The sequence below is a fragment of the Scyliorhinus torazame genome, chromosome 17 (assembly GCF_047496885.1).
Source record: "Scyliorhinus torazame isolate Kashiwa2021f chromosome 17, sScyTor2.1, whole genome shotgun sequence".
NCBI classification, from domain to species: Eukaryota; Metazoa; Chordata; class Chondrichthyes; order Carcharhiniformes; family Scyliorhinidae; genus Scyliorhinus; species Scyliorhinus torazame.
In genome coordinates this window covers 160,267,045-160,282,484 of record NC_092723.1, presented here as the reverse complement: position 1 = coordinate 160,282,484, position 15,440 = coordinate 160,267,045, and positions in this window count along the sequence as shown.

Genomic DNA, 15,440 nt, shown 5'->3' with positions numbered 1-15,440 from the left:
TGCCAGGGAAGAGCCAGGGTGCCCTATCCCTGACCACCAGGGGCCTCCAATAGCCTGTGAGACCCTGTAAGTGCAGTAATGCCTGGTCTATGTTTGTGTGGGCCAGAACTAATCAGCGCCTGGCCGGGGTCTCCTTGGGAAGGCCGATAGATGCCAGGGGCCGGTTTGATCCAGCGTCAACACGGTTAAGTGGGTTCTCAAACCTGGTTAGATCTCATGAGGCGTTGCGGCCGTCCGGGATCCCAGGGGAGGCATCTCTCGGCATTTACCGGCCGCGTCTCGCTCCGATTCCAACGGGACCCAGCCAGCAAATCACGCCCTAAGTATTTATCTGTTGTTATTTTTAGACTCTTACTTCTTTTAGAAAGCAATTCTAAATCAATCAGGCGACTGAAATTCTGTGAACACCTTTCTGTATGCTGTTTGATCAATTGCAACAAGTTATGAGCTTTGGTAATATATCATAGGGAGTTTTGCATGAGCACAATAAATCCAGCATTAAAATAGATCACCTGGGGAGGCCCTTTGTAGACACCAAGTCCTGCTTGGATGGCACCCATGCTGAAGTGATGTTTCTAATGATCTCTCCCTCCCAGGGGCTTAGACTGAGTGGGTACCACTCTTGCCAACATGTGAGATGGAAGGATTGCAGGTTCAAGTCCCAGTCGAGAAGCTTGAACTGAAAATCCAGGCTGGCATTTCAATGCGGAACAGATGTGCGTTATTTTAGATGAGGTCTTAAACTGAGGCCCTGTTGTCTTCTCAGGTGGAAGTAGCATCATAGAACACAACACAAAAGGCGGCCATTCAACTTGTCACTCCTGCGCCTGCTCCTGACAAGAGCAACCCATAAACTCCCTCTCCCTTTGGTCCTGCAAATATTTTCCTCCAGATAATGATAAAATTCTCTTTTGAAAGCCTCAATTTATTCTGCCTGCACCACACTCGCAGGCGGCCATTCCAGATCCTGACCACTGCTATGAAAAAAATTATTTTCCTCATGTTGCTGCTACTTCTTTTGTCAGTCGCTGTGAAAAGGATTGGAAAAGATCTCGCAGCAATACTCCAAGGAAGAATGAGGAAGTTCTCCCCGGCGTTCTGGCCAATGTGTGTCCCTCAATCAAAAAAAATAAATTATCCATCCCGAGTTTGTGAAAGGTGCTATGTGTGGTTTTATCAGGTGTTGCGGTACCTAAGAGGCTGATGACCATTGGTTAAACCTAGGAGTTTACCATTGGCTGTTGATACGTAGCTCCGCCCTGACAGGCGGAGTATAAGAACCAGTGCCGTCCCAGCAGCCTTCACTTTCTGTACCGAAGCTGCTGGGGAACAAGTTCTAGTCGATTAAAGCCTTCAGTTATGAAATCACTTTGTCTTGAGTGCAATTGATCGTGCATCACTATGTCAATGCAAATCTTTCTCTCGTTCTTTTCAATATTCTCTTCAATCCGGAACTTTCTCCTGCAAAAAGCTGCTCAAGTCGGGGTTCAATATAAACTTTAAACTGAGATTGACAAGAAAGGGTGTTACGGATTAGGAACCAAGGCAGGCAGATGGAGTTAAGACACAGATCAGCCATGATACATCTGATGGGCGGATCAGTCTTGAGGGGCCGAATGGCCTCCATCTGTTCCTATGATCCCATGACAGGAGTGGGGAAAATTAGAGGACATAGGGCAGAAACAAATGTAATTCTGACCCCTCCTTCAATTCCAGGGTCCTGCAGCAGCAATAAAGCAGAGATTACAGACAGCACAGAGTCAGCGTTGCAGTTCAATGGTCACAATTGTAGATAATGGTTATTAAGTGATAAAGCTAGTCATAAAGTACAAAAAAAACCTTATACTTAGAACCTATCTGTAGATTGGGGCCTTGGGACAGCATGATGGTGCAGTGGTTAGCACTGCTGCCTCACAGCGCCGAGGACCTGCATTCAATCCCAGCTCTGGGTCACTGTCCGTGTGGAGTTTGCGCATTCTCACTGTGTCTGCGTGGGTTTCACCCCACAACCCAAAGTTGGGCAGGGTAGGTGGATTGGCCACGCTAAATTGCCCCTGAATTGGAAACAAAATAACTGAGTGCTCTAAATTTGTTAAAATAAAGATTTGGGCCTTGGAGTGTCGGTGGTGAGTCAGCCAACCAATGCCAGTTCAGTAGCCAGGATACTGCAATTGGACCCAGTACCTTTGGGTGTGGGGTGGGTGGAGGGAGTGGTTCTAAAGAAAATTACCGAGGTATTCTGTAACCAATCACGATCCTGTGGTGTTCCCATTAGGGTTGTCAACTGTGGTTAAATGTAGTCCTGCAGATTTCATCACTTGACCTTTCCCCCAGGATCCAGATGGCCTTTGTGATGGCCTTCCTACGCCAATTGAAAAGCAAAAAGACTCATTACCCAATTGGATGATGCCCCCCCACCCACCACGACCACCACCACCACACCCACCACCACCACCACCACTACCACCACCACCACCCTTTCAGTATTTTATGTTTGGTAAAGAGAAATAATCAAAGATTATTTTGAAAAATAATGTTGCTATGATTCTTCTGCAGGATTACACACAGCAGTGTCCTGGAAATTGATAGTTTCTGTGATTGTTTGGGACAGTGCCCGCAAGAGAAATAAAGCAGGAGATTCAGTTATCAATGAACTTGCATTTATTATTTTTATTTATTTTTCTTCTTTTTATAAATTTAGAGTACCCAATTCATTTTCCCAATTAAGGGGCAATTTTGCGTGGCCAATCAACCTACCTGCACATCTTTGGGTTGTGGGGGCGAAACCCACGCAAACACGGGGAGAATGTGCAAACTCCACACGGACAGTGACCCAGAGCCGGGATCAAACCTGGGACCTCGGCGCCGCGAGGCAGCAATGCTAACCACTGAGCCACCATGCTGCCCTGGAACTTGCATTTATAAAGCACCTTTCACAGCCTCAAGACGTCCCAAAGCACTTTGCACCCAATTCTTTGCAGTGTCGTCATTGTTGTGATGAAGGAAATGTATCATCCAACCTTCTGCACAGCAAGCCTCCACAAACAGCAATGAGATACAAATGACCAAAAATGCTGCCTTATTGAATATTGTTTGAGGGATAAGTATTTACAAGGACACTGGGAAGTACTCCCCTGCTTTTATTGAAGATAGTTCCAATTATTTTTCCCACGAGCTGGAAATACTCAGCAGATGGGGCAGCATCTGTGCAGAGAGAAACCCGGTTAAGGGGCGTCATTCTCCGCCGGCGGGAGTCTCCGTTTTGCCGGCGCCGGGGGGTTTCCCGACGGCGTGGGGCTGCCCCACAATGGGAAACCCCATTGACCGGCCTGTGTTACGGAGACTCCCGCCGGCCGGTCGGCGTAGAAATGTGGCGGGGCGGGTAGGAGAATTTCGCCCAAGGTTTTAAGTTGAATATGACTCTTCCTTAGAACTGGAGTAGTTAAATAAGTCACATTTAAAAGGAGGCAAGATAAGCACATTAAAGTATAAAGGGTTGCTGATAGGACAAGAAGAAAGGTAGAAGGTGGCTCATTTGGACCAGTTGGGCTAAATTGTCCATTTCTATGCTGAAGATTCTACATAAGACAGCACCTCTGACAGTGCAGCACTCCATCCTTCATACTGCACTGAAGTATCAGCCTAGATTTTGTACTAAAATCCCTGCAGTTGGACTTGAGGGCGGCACGGTGACACAGTGGTTAGCACTGCTGCCTCACAGTGCCAGGGACCCGGGTCCAATTCTGGTCTGTGTGGAGTTTGCACGTTCTCCCCATGACTGTGTGAGTTTCCGGGTGCTCCGGTTTCCTCCCACAGTCAAAACATACGCAGGTCAGGTAGATTGGCCACACTAAATTGAGCCTTAGTGTCCAAAAATGTGCAGGTTGGGTGGGGTTATGTGCAGGATAGGGCAGGGAAGTGGGTCTAGGTAGGGTCCTCTTTCAGAGGGTCGGTGCAGACTTGATGGGCTGAATGGCCTTCTCTGCACTGTACAGATTCTATGTATCAACCTTTGACTTCAGAAGTAAGAGTGCCACCCACGAAGCCATGGTCGATATTTTAATTGACCAATGGTTAATATGTGTGTTCGAGTCTCAGTAAAACATGAGTACCGGATCAATTCAGTTGTGATGCCATCCAGGGTCAAATAGCCCATTGACATGTACCTTATCAGTATATAGACTGCAACAAGATGGAAGACACAGTGAACACACACTGACCAGAAGGCAGTCTGACCACTGTCCCTGCTTAGTGTAATTTGATGTTTATTACCATCCCGGACCAGACCCCAACAGTTGCTAGGATACTGGACAGAAACCCCAATATTTAATTTTAATTTTGTAAGACTGTGAGGAAAGGATACTTCGCTCCAGGAATGATTTAACAAATAGGGATATAGTATATTAAAACAAACTTTATTATTAATACAGCGTTACTAACATTAACATCATAAAGACAAATAACTTTCAATTACCAGTTAAGCAATGCTTAACAATACAATGAAACAATAACCCTTAACTGCTATCTTTATCTCTACTCAAACAAAACCCAAGAGATCACAATCCACTTTCAAATACAGTTAGCAGACGCAGGAATTCTTGCTGTAAAGAGATGTCTTGGATAAACCACTTTGACAAAGAGAAATCCTTGCAGAATCTTGCCTGTCTCTCATCTTTAACTGACTGTTTCTCCAGAAACTGCTGGTCTGCTGACAGACAGGTTTTTAACTGACTATATTGAGAGCACAACTTCTTGTCTGTTCACATCACAACCTAAAACTTAATTTATTTAACCTGCAACTTCAACGCCTGACTGCTTCAGCCCTTTGCTCCTCCCATTAACTACACATCGTACTAAAGCTAAACACAATGGGTGGGATTCTCCGACCCCCTCGATGCCCCGCGTCGGCTGCCGTATTCTCCGGTGCCATATTTTGGGCGGGGGTGGGATTCACGCTACGCTGGTCGGGGGCCATTGGCAGCGCCCCCCCCCGGTAATTCTCCGGGCCCCAATGGGTCGAGCGGCCGTCCGTCTTTGGCCAGTCCCACCAGCGTGGGTTATGTATGGTCCCACACGGTGGGACCTGGCAGGTAAGTCGGCAGGGGTGGTCCTCGGGGGGGGGGATCTGACGCCAGGGGGGCCCCACGGTGGCCTGGCCCGCGATCGGGCCCATGATCTGTGGGCGGGCCTGTTCCGTGGGGGCACTTCTTCCTTCCGCGCCAGGCCCTGTAGAGCTCAGCCATGGCTGGCGCGGAGAGAATCCCCCGCGCATGCGCCAAAATATGCCTGCCGGTCTGCGCATGCGCGGGATCACGCGGCCCTTCAGCGCATGCGTGAACTCCCGCCGTCCCTTTGGCGCTGGCTGGAGCGGCACCAACCCCTCCGGCGTCCACCTAGCCCCCGAAAGTGCGGAGAATTCCGCACTTGCAGGGGATGTTGATGCCGGAGTGGTTGGCGCCGGTTCTCCCGCCGGCGTGGGGACTTAGTCCCCAGAAGGGAGAATCCCGGCCAATGTCTCTAACTATTTACTTCCCAGGGAACCCTCTTCATATAAACAAAATTCCATCAGCCTAACCTCAAACAATATCCATGGCTGGATTGAATTATGATCCTACTTTTACGATGCTTCAATTGCAACTCTGTCTCCAAAACGTCTAGCTGCCTTTCAAACCATGATTTTTAAAAACATGGGGAGGGATTCTCTGACCTCTCACCGGGTCGGAGAATCGCCAGGGGTGGCGTGAATCCCGCCCCACCGGCTGTCGAATTCTCTGGCGCCGGGGCTTTGGCGGGGGCGGGAATCCCGCTGTGCCGGTCGGCGGCTGATTGTCCGGCCCACGATGGGCCGAGTGGCCACCCATTTTAGGCCGGTCCTGCCGGCGTAAATTACAACAGGTACTTACCGGCGGGACCTGGCTGCGCAGGCGGCCCTGGGAGGTGCCCTCACGGTGGCCTGGCCTGCGATCGGGGCCCACCGATCTGCGGGTGGGCCTGTACCATGGGGGCACTCTATTCCTCTGCGTCGGCTGCTGTGGTCCTCCGCGATGGCCGACGGGAGATGAACCCCCCCTGCGCATGTGCCGGGTTGACGCCAGCACACGCTGGCGCCCCGCGCATGCGGCAACTCGCGCCGGCCACCAGAGGCCCTTTGCCGCCGGTTAGTTTGGTGCCAAGCCCCTTCCCCGCCGGCCGGCGCGGTGCAAACCACTCCGGCGCCGGCCTAGCCCCTGAAGGTGCAGAGGATTCCGCACCTTTGGTCCAACGCCGGTGTGGTTCACGCCACTCCTTCCCGCCGGAGTTGCCCGCCCCGCCGATTCCCGCAGAATCCCACCCCTGATTACAGCAGGTCACATACTATCCCAGGCTTTTAACCCTTACTCACCAAATACATAAAATAAAATATGTCTGAAATTCTGACATTCATGACATGTTATGATAGGCAACCACTTACCTGTCACAGGGTCTGAAATTCTGGTCAGAAGTTTGGTTCTCTCCTGTTACATTTTGTGCTGTTTTGAGATGTAATCTGCAGGGCACCCTGGGATTTGGTCAACACATTTTACAATACACTGCCTTAAAGTAGTGAAACCGCCAGGTCCCAGCTAAAATTAAATTCCTCTAAGATACAACATGCAAAAGCTTCTTTCCACTCTATTCCTACTGGAACAGTACTGCTATGGGATAAAATTAGTGTGGTGAATGTTTTGCAGTAACCATTCACCATGTATATAACTGTATCACGCTGTTGCCCATGTGGGCTCCACCTGTGGACCATTGTAAGGTATTACCTGTAATGTATCATGTTGATGCCTTGTGGGCTCCACCCCTGGCTCCACCACTTGAGGGGAGGTATAAAGAGCAGTCGCCCTGTAGGCGGCTCTCACTAGCAGACCAGTCGCAGGCAGGCACTGTTCTAGTTGATTAAAGCCACAGTTTACTTCTACTCCTGGTTTTGTGTGAATTGATGGTCGCATCAGTTAGCCTGTCACCAGGGACAACAATGAAAGGAAGGAGGTGGCTAATAGATTAGTAATTATTCAGCTGGTTGAATAGATGGCTAATTTTCATTTAATTTGTATACCACAGGCTACATGTATATGTAATGAGGATGAACTGAAGGGCCTTGTTGCAGGCAATGGATTAGTGTGATATTTTTAACATTGATTTTCCTGCATTCTGTTAGAAATATGTTAATAGTGTAGAATGCTTTGTACATAACAGGCACCCCCAAACTGCGGCACATGGCCATTATGTCACATACTCTCCCAGGCGTTTAACCTTAGTCACCAAATACATATAATAAAATATGTCTGAAATTCTTCCATTCATGACATGTTAATTACTAATCTAGTCAGCCATCAATGCCCATCTGGCTTCATCCTAATTGTGCTTATATTTCTCACTGATTGGGAAGAGCTTGTGCCTGGTTGGTGGGTAAATCCTAAAGCAGAACACCAAGGACTGTTAATAATAGCTGCTAACCTGAAATCATAGAACGTTACAGCACAGGAGGAGACTATTTGGCTCAATGTGCTCGATCTGTGGCAGCGCTGTCCAATTAAACCCTGATATATGGGAGTTCATGGGAACATGGATTTAAACTGTATATACTGTATTGTGTTATATAATTCAAAAAGAACTGGAAACTACTTGTTATGCAAATATATATCCTGGGGTCCCACATTTAGTGCTGCATGTACCAAGTTACCACGTATCAGTCTATCAGTTCACCAGATACATGTCATACAATGTAAGAAATCAAACCCTACCCGAAAATAAGGTGAAATTCTTCATTTCCCATTGATGGAAGGACAGTCACACAAATAATCTGTGATCTTTTGGTCTGGTTTTGATCACCTAAGGGGCTCGAAGAGGCATTCCCCAGAGTGAGTACCATACTGGCTTTGGAGTAAGGAAGTGTCCAGTCAACTTGCTCTAGTATCATGATTGTGGACACGTTGAAAAGACCACTGGTCTTTTTCTGCCCATCAGTTTTGTGCATTTGCTTTGTAGCTTGAGTTGCTTTGGTGCTGTGCAGGGTCTGAAATTCAGTTTTACTATCCACACCAGACAATGGTGCCTCATCCTCCACCAAAAGTACCAGTGTTAAAGTGGTGAGCGGGAGCGACGTGGAGTTGCTGCATTTCAACTGCTCACTCATTCCTTCCCCATCCATTGGGGAAAATGAAAATTCCCTTTCTGTTGTCGGCAAAAAGCACTTCCATTACAGCTACAGGATGGCCTAATGCAGAGTAAAACTCCCTCTACTCAGCCACACTAATTTGTAACGCCTCACATGGGCCACAGGGGCCAATCGACTTATTTCTCTGCTGTCTTCTGTTTAACTCAATACACCAGGCAGGGGCTGGAGATTGTGTAATTTGGTGCACAGACTGCACATTCTCAGTGCAATGGCTGCACTTTCTCAGTGCCCGGGGCTGCACTTTCTCAATGCACAGGGCTGCTCTTTCTCAATGCACGGGGCTGCACATTCTCAGTGCAATGGCTGCACTTTCTCAGGGCATGGGGCTGCACTTTCTCAGTACACGGGCTGCACTTTCTCAATGGATGGGGCTGCACTTTCTCAGTGCCTGGGGCTGCACTTTCTCAATGGATGAGGCTGCACTTTCTCAGTACACGGGCTGCACTTTCTCAGTGCCCGGGGCTGCACTTTCTCAGTACACGGGCTGCACTTTCTCAGTACACGGGCTGCACTTTCTCAATGGATGGGGCTGCACTTTCTCAGTGCCTGGGGCTGCACTTTCTCAATGGATGAGGCTGCACTTTCTCAGTACACGGGCTGCACTTTCTCAGTGCCCGGGGCTGCACTTTCTCAGTACACGGGCTGCACTTTCTCAGTACACGGGCTGCACTTTCTCAATGGATGGGGCTGCACTTTCTCAGTGCCCGGGGCTGCACTTTCTCAATGGATGAGGCTGCACTTTCTCAGTACACGGGCTGCACTTTCTCAGTGCCCGGGGCTGCACTTTCTCAGTGCCCGGGGCTGCGCTTTCTCAGTGCCCGGGGCTGCACTTTCTCAGTGCCCGGGGCTGCACTTTCTCAGTGCACAGGGCTGCACTTTCTCAGTGCCCGGGGCTGCACTTTCTCAGTGCATGGGGCTGCACTTTCTCAGTGCCCGGGGCTGCACTTTCTCAGTGCACAGGGCTGCACTTTCTCAGTGCCCGGGCTGCACTTTCTCAGTGCACAGGGCTGCACTTTCTCAGTGCACAGGGCTGCAATTTCTCAGTGCACAGGGCTGCACTTTCTCAGTGCACGGGGCTTCACTTTCTCAGTGCCCGGGGCTGCACTTTCTCAGTGCCCGGGGCTGCACTTTCTCAGTGCACAGGGCTGCACTTTCTCAGTGCCCGGGGCTGCACTTTCTCAGTGCCCGGGGCTGCACTTTCTCAGTGCCCGGGGCTGCACTTTCTCAGTACACGGGGCTGCACTTTCTCAGTACACGGGCTTCACTTTCTCAGTGCCCGGGGCTGCACTTTCTCAGTGCACAGGGCTGCGCTTTCTCAGTGCCCGGGGCTGCGCTTTCTCAGTGCATGGGGCTGCACTTTCTCAGGGCATGGGGCTGCACTTTCTCAGTGCACAGGGCTGCACTTTCTCAGTGCACAGGGCTGCACTTTCTCAGTGCCCGGGGCTGCGCTTTCTCAGTGCCCGGGGCTGCACTTTCTCAGTGCACGGGGCTGCACTTTCTCAGTACACGGGGCTGCACTTTCTCAGTGCCCGGGGCTGCACTTTCTCAGTGCACAGGGCTGCACTTTCTCAGTACACAGGGCTGCACTTTCTCAGTGCCCGGGGCTGCACTTTCTCAGTGCACAGGGCTGCACTTTCTCAGTGCCCGGGGCTGCACTTTCTCAGTGCACAGGGCTGCACTTTCTCAGTGCCCGGGGCTGCGCTTTCTCAGTGCACAGGGCTGCACTTTCTCAGTGCCCGGGGCTACGCTTTCTCAGTGCACAGGGCTGCACTTTCTCAGTGCCCGGGGCTGCACTTTCTCAGTGCACAGGGCTGCACTTTCTCAGTGCCCGGGGCTGCGCTTTCTCAGTGCACAGGGCTGCACTTTCTCAGTGCACAGGGCTGCACTTTCTCAGTGCCCGGGGCTGCACTTTCTCAGTGCACAGGGCTGCACTTTCTCAGTGCCCGGGGCTGCACTTTCTCAGTGCCCGGGGCTGCACTTTCTCAGTACACGGGCTGCACTTTCTCAATGCACGGGGCTGCACTTTCTCAGTGCACAGGGCTGCACTTTCTCAATGCACGGGGCTGCACTTTCTCAGTGCACAGGGCTGCACTTTCTCAGTGCCCGGGGCTGCGCTTTCTCAGTGCACAGGGCTGCACTTTCTCAGTGCCCGGGGCTGCACTTTCTCAGTGCCCGGGGCTGCGCTTTCTCAGTGCCCGGGGCTGCGCTTTCTCAGTACACGGGCTGCACTTTCTCAGGGCATGGGGCTGCGCTTTCTCAGTACCCGGGGCTGCGCTTTCTCAATGCCCGGGGCTGCGCTTTCTCAGTACACGGGCTGCACTTTCTCAGGGCACGGGGCTGCACTTTCTCAGTGCCCGGGGCTGCGCTTTCTCAGTGCACAGGGCTGCACTTTCTCAGTGCACAGGGCTGCACTTTCTCAGTGCCCGGGGCTGCGCTTTCTCAGTGCCCGGGGCTGCGCTTTCTCAGTACACGGGCTGCACTTTCTCAGGGCATGGGGCTGCGCTTTCTCAGTACCCGGGGCTGCGCTTTCTCAATGCCCGGGGCTGCGCTTTCTCAGTACACGGGCTGCACTTTCTCAGGGCACGGGGCTGCACTTTCTCAGTGCCCGGGGCTGCGCTTTCTCAGTACACGGGCTGCACTTTCTCAGGGCATGGGGCTGCGCTTTCTCAGTGCCCGGGGCTGCGCTTTCTCAGTACACGGGGCTGCACTTTCTCAGTGCCCGGGGCTGCACTTTCTCAGTGCCCGGGGCTGCACTTTCTCAGTGCCCGGGGCCGCACTTTCTGAATGGATGGGGTTGCACTTTCTCAGTGCACGAGCCTGCACGTTCTCAATGGATGGGGCTTCACTTTCTCAGGGCATGGGGCTGCACTTTCTCAGTGCACAGGGCTGCGCTTTCTCAGTGCCCGGGGCTGCGCTTTCTCAGTGCCCGGGGCTGCACTTTCTCAGTGCACAGGGCTGCGCTTTCTCAGTGCCCGGGGCTGCGCTTTCTAAATGAACGGGGCTGCACTTTCTCAGTGCCCGGGGCTGCACTTTCTCAGTGCCCGGGGCTGCACTTTCTCAGTGCCCGGGGCTGCACTTTCTCAGTGCATGGGGCTGCACTTTCTCAGTGCCCGGGGCTGCACTTTCTCAGTGCATGGGGCTGCACTTTCTCAGTGCCCGGGGCTGCACTTTCTCAGTGCCCGGGGCTGCACTTTCTCAGTGCCCGGGGCTGCACTTTCTCAGTGCCCGGGGCTGCACTTTCTCAGGGCACGGGGCTGCACTTTCTCAATGGATGGGCCTCACTTTCTCAGGGCACGGGGCTGCACTTTCTCAATGGATGGGCCTCACTTTCTCAGTGCATGGGGCTGCACTTTCTCAGTGCCCGGGGCTGCACTTTCTCAGGGCACGGGGCTGCACTTTCTCAATGGATGGGCCTCACTTTCTCAGGGCACGGGGCTGCACTTTCTCAATGGATGGGCCTCACTTTCTCAGTGCATGGGGCTGCACTTTCTCAGGGCATGGGGCTGCACTTTCTCAGTGCCCGGGGCTGCACTTTCTCAGGGCCCGGGGCTGCACTTTCTCAGTGCCCGGGGCTGCACTTTCTCAGTGCATGGGGCTGCACTTTCTCAGGGCATGGGGCTGCACTTTCTCATTGGATGGGCCTCACTTTCTCAGGGCATGGGGCTGCACTTTCTCAGGGCATGGGGCTGCACTTTCTCAGTGCCCGGGGCTGCACTTTCTCATTGGATGGGCCTCACTTTCTCAGGGCATGGGGCTGCACTTTCTCAGTACACGGGCTGCACTTTCTCAATGGATGGGCCTCACTTTCTCAGTACACGGGCTGCACTTTCTCAGTGCCCGGGGCTGCACTTTCTCAGTACACGGGCTGCACTTTCTCAGTGCCCGGGGCTGCACTTTCTCAGTGCATGGGGCTGCACTTTCTCAGGGCATGGGGCTGCACTTTCTCAGTGCCCGGGGCTGCACTTTCTCAGTGCCCGGGGCTGCGCTTTCTCAGTGCCCGGGGCTGCACTTTCTCAGTGCACAGGGCTGCACTTTCTCAGTGCCCGGGGCTGCACTTTCTCAGTGCCCGGGGCTGCGCTTTCTCAGTGCACAGGGCTGCACTTTCTCAGTGCACAGGGCTGCACTTTCTCAGTGCCCGGGGCTGCACTTTCTCAGTGCCCGGGGCTGCACTTTCTCAGTACACGGGCTGCACTTTCTCAGTGCCCGGGGCTGCACTTTCTCAGTGCCCGGGGCTGCACTTTCTCAGTGCCCGGGGCTGCACTTTCTCAGTACACAGGGCTGCACTTTCTCAGTGCCCGGGGCTGCACTTTCTCAGTGCCCGGGGCTGCACTTTCTCAGGGCATGGGGCTGCACTTTCTCAGTGCACGGGGCTGCGCCTTCTCAGGGCACGGGGCTGCACTTTCTCAGTGCATGGGGCTGCACTTTCTCAGTACACGGGGCTGCACTTTCTCAGTGCCCGGGGCTGCACTTTCTCAGTGCATGGGGCTGCACTTTCTCAGTGCATGGGGCTGCACTTTCTCAGGGCACGGGGCTGCACTTTCTCAGTGCCCGGGGCTGCACTTTCTCAGTGCCCGGGGCTGCACTTTCTCAGTGCATGGGGCTGCACTTTCTCAGTGCATGGGGCTGCACTTTCTCAGTACACGGGCTGCACTTTCTCAGTACACGGGCTGCACTTTCTCAGTACACAGGCTGCACTTTCTCAGGGCACGGGGCTGCACTTTCTCAGGGCATGGGGCTGCACTTTCTCAGTGCATGGGGCTGCACTTTCTCAGTACACGGGGCTGCACTTTCTCAGGGCATGGGGCTGCACTTTCTCAGTACACGGGCTGCACTTTCTCAGGGCATGGGGCTGCACTTTCTCAGTGCCCGGGGCTGCACTTTCTCAGTGCCCGGGGCTGCACTTTCTCAGTGCATGGGGCTGCACTTTCTCAGGGCATGGGGCTGCACTTTCTCAGTGCCCGGGGCTGCACTTTCTCAGTGCCCGGGGCTGCACTTTCTCAGTGCACGGGGCTGCTCTTTCTCAGTGCCCGGGGCTGCACTTTCTCAGTACACGGGGCTGCACTTTCTCAGTGCCCGGGGCTGCACTTTCTCAGGGCATGGGGCTGCACTTTCTCAGTACACGGGCTTCACTTTCTCAGGGCATGGGGCTGCACTTTCTCAGGGCATGGGGCTGCACTTTCTCAGTGCCCGGGGCTGCGCTTTCTCAGGGCCCGGGGCTGCACTTTCTCAGGGCATGGGGCTGCACTTTCTCAGTACACGGGCTGCACTTTCTCAGTACACGGGCTGCACTTTCTCAGTGCCCGGGGCTGCACTTTCTCAGTGCCCGGGGCTGCACTTTCTCAGTGCCCGGGGCTGCACTTTCTCAGGGCACGGGGCTGCGCCTTCTCAGGGCACGGGGCTGCACTTTCTCAGGGCATGGGGCTGCACTTTCTCAGTGCATGGGGCTGCACTTTCTCAGTGCATGGGGCTGCACTTTCTCAGTGCCCGGGGCTGCACTTTCTCAGGGCACGGGGCTGCACTTTCTCAGGGCATGGGGCTGCACTTTCTCAGTGCCCGGGGCTGCACTTTCTCAATGCACGGGGCTGCTCTTTCTCAATGCATGGGGCTGCACTTTCTCAGGGCCCGGGGCTGCACTTTCTCAGTGCACGGGGCTGCACTTTCTCAGGGCCCGGGGCTGCACTTTCTCAATGCACGGGGCTGCTCTTTCTCAATGCATGGGGCTGCACTTTCTCAATGCACGGGGCTGCTCTTTCTCAATACATGGGGCTGCACTTTCTCAGTGCCCGGGGCTGCACTTTCTCAATGCATGGGGCTGCACTTTCTCAGTACACGGGCTGCAATTTCTCAGGGCATGGTGCTGCACTTTCTCAGTGCATGGGGCTGCACTTTCTCAGTGCCCGGGGCTGTTCTTTCTCAATGCACGGGGCTGCTCTTTCTCAATGCACGGGGCTGCACTTTCTCAGTGCATGGGGCTGCACTTTCTCAGTGCCCGGGGCTGTTCTTTCTCAATGCACGGGGCTGCACTTTCTCAGTGCCCGGGGCTGCACTTTCTCAATGCACGGGGCTGCTCTTTCTCAATGCACGGGGCTGCACTTTCTCAGTGCATGGGGCTGCACTTTCTCAGTGCCCGGGGCTGCACTTTCTCAGTGCATGGGGCTGCACTTTCTCAGTGCCCGGGGCTGTTCTTTCTCAATGCATGGGGCTGCGCTTTCTAAATGTACTGGTCTGCACTTTCTCAATGGATGGGTTGTGGGAGTGAAACCCACGCAAACATGGGGCGAATGTGCAGACTCCACACGGACCGTGACCCAGGGCTGGGATTCGGACCCTGGACCTCAGCGCCGTAGTCCCAGTACTGAGCACTGCACAACGTGCCGCCCCGGGCTGCACTTTCTCTTTAAAAAATAAGTAAATTTAACATTCCCAATTCATTTTTCCCAATAAAGGGGCAGTTTAGCGTGTTCAGTCCACCTACTCTGCATATCTTTGGGTTCAGTACGAAGTCTTACAACACCAGGTTAAAGTCCAGCAGGTTTGTTTCGATGTCACTAGCTTTCGGAGCGCTGCTCCTTCCTCAGATGAATGAAGAGGTATGTTCCAGAAACACATATATAGACAAATTCAAAGATGCCAAACAATGCTTGGAAAGCGAGCATTAGCAGGTGATTAAATCTTTACAGATCCAGAGATGGGGCAACCCCAGGTTAAAGAGGTGTGAATTGTCTCAAGCCAGGACAGTTGGTAGGATTTCGCAGGCCAGATGGTGGGGGATGAATGTAATGCAACATGAATCCAGGTCCCGATGAGGCCGCACTCATGTGTGCGGAACTTGGCTATAAGTTTCTGCCCGGCGATTCTGCGTTGTCGCGGGTCCTGAACGCCGCCTTGGAGAACGCTTACCCGGAGATCAGAGGCTGAATGCCCTTGACTGCTGAAGTGTTCCCCGACTGGAAGGGAACATTCCTGCCTGGTGATTGTTGCGCGATGTCCGTTCATTCGTTGTCGCAGCGTCTGCATGGTCTCGCCAATGTACCACGCTTCGGGACATCCTTTCCTGCAGCGTATGAGGTAGACAACGTTGGCCGAGTCGCACGAGAACGTACCGCGTACCTGGTGGGTGGTGTTCTCACGTGTAATAGTGGTATCCATGTCGATGATCTGGCATGTCTTGCAGAGATTACCATGACAGGGTTGTGTGGTGTCGTGGTCACTGTTCTGAAGACTGGGTAGTTTGCTG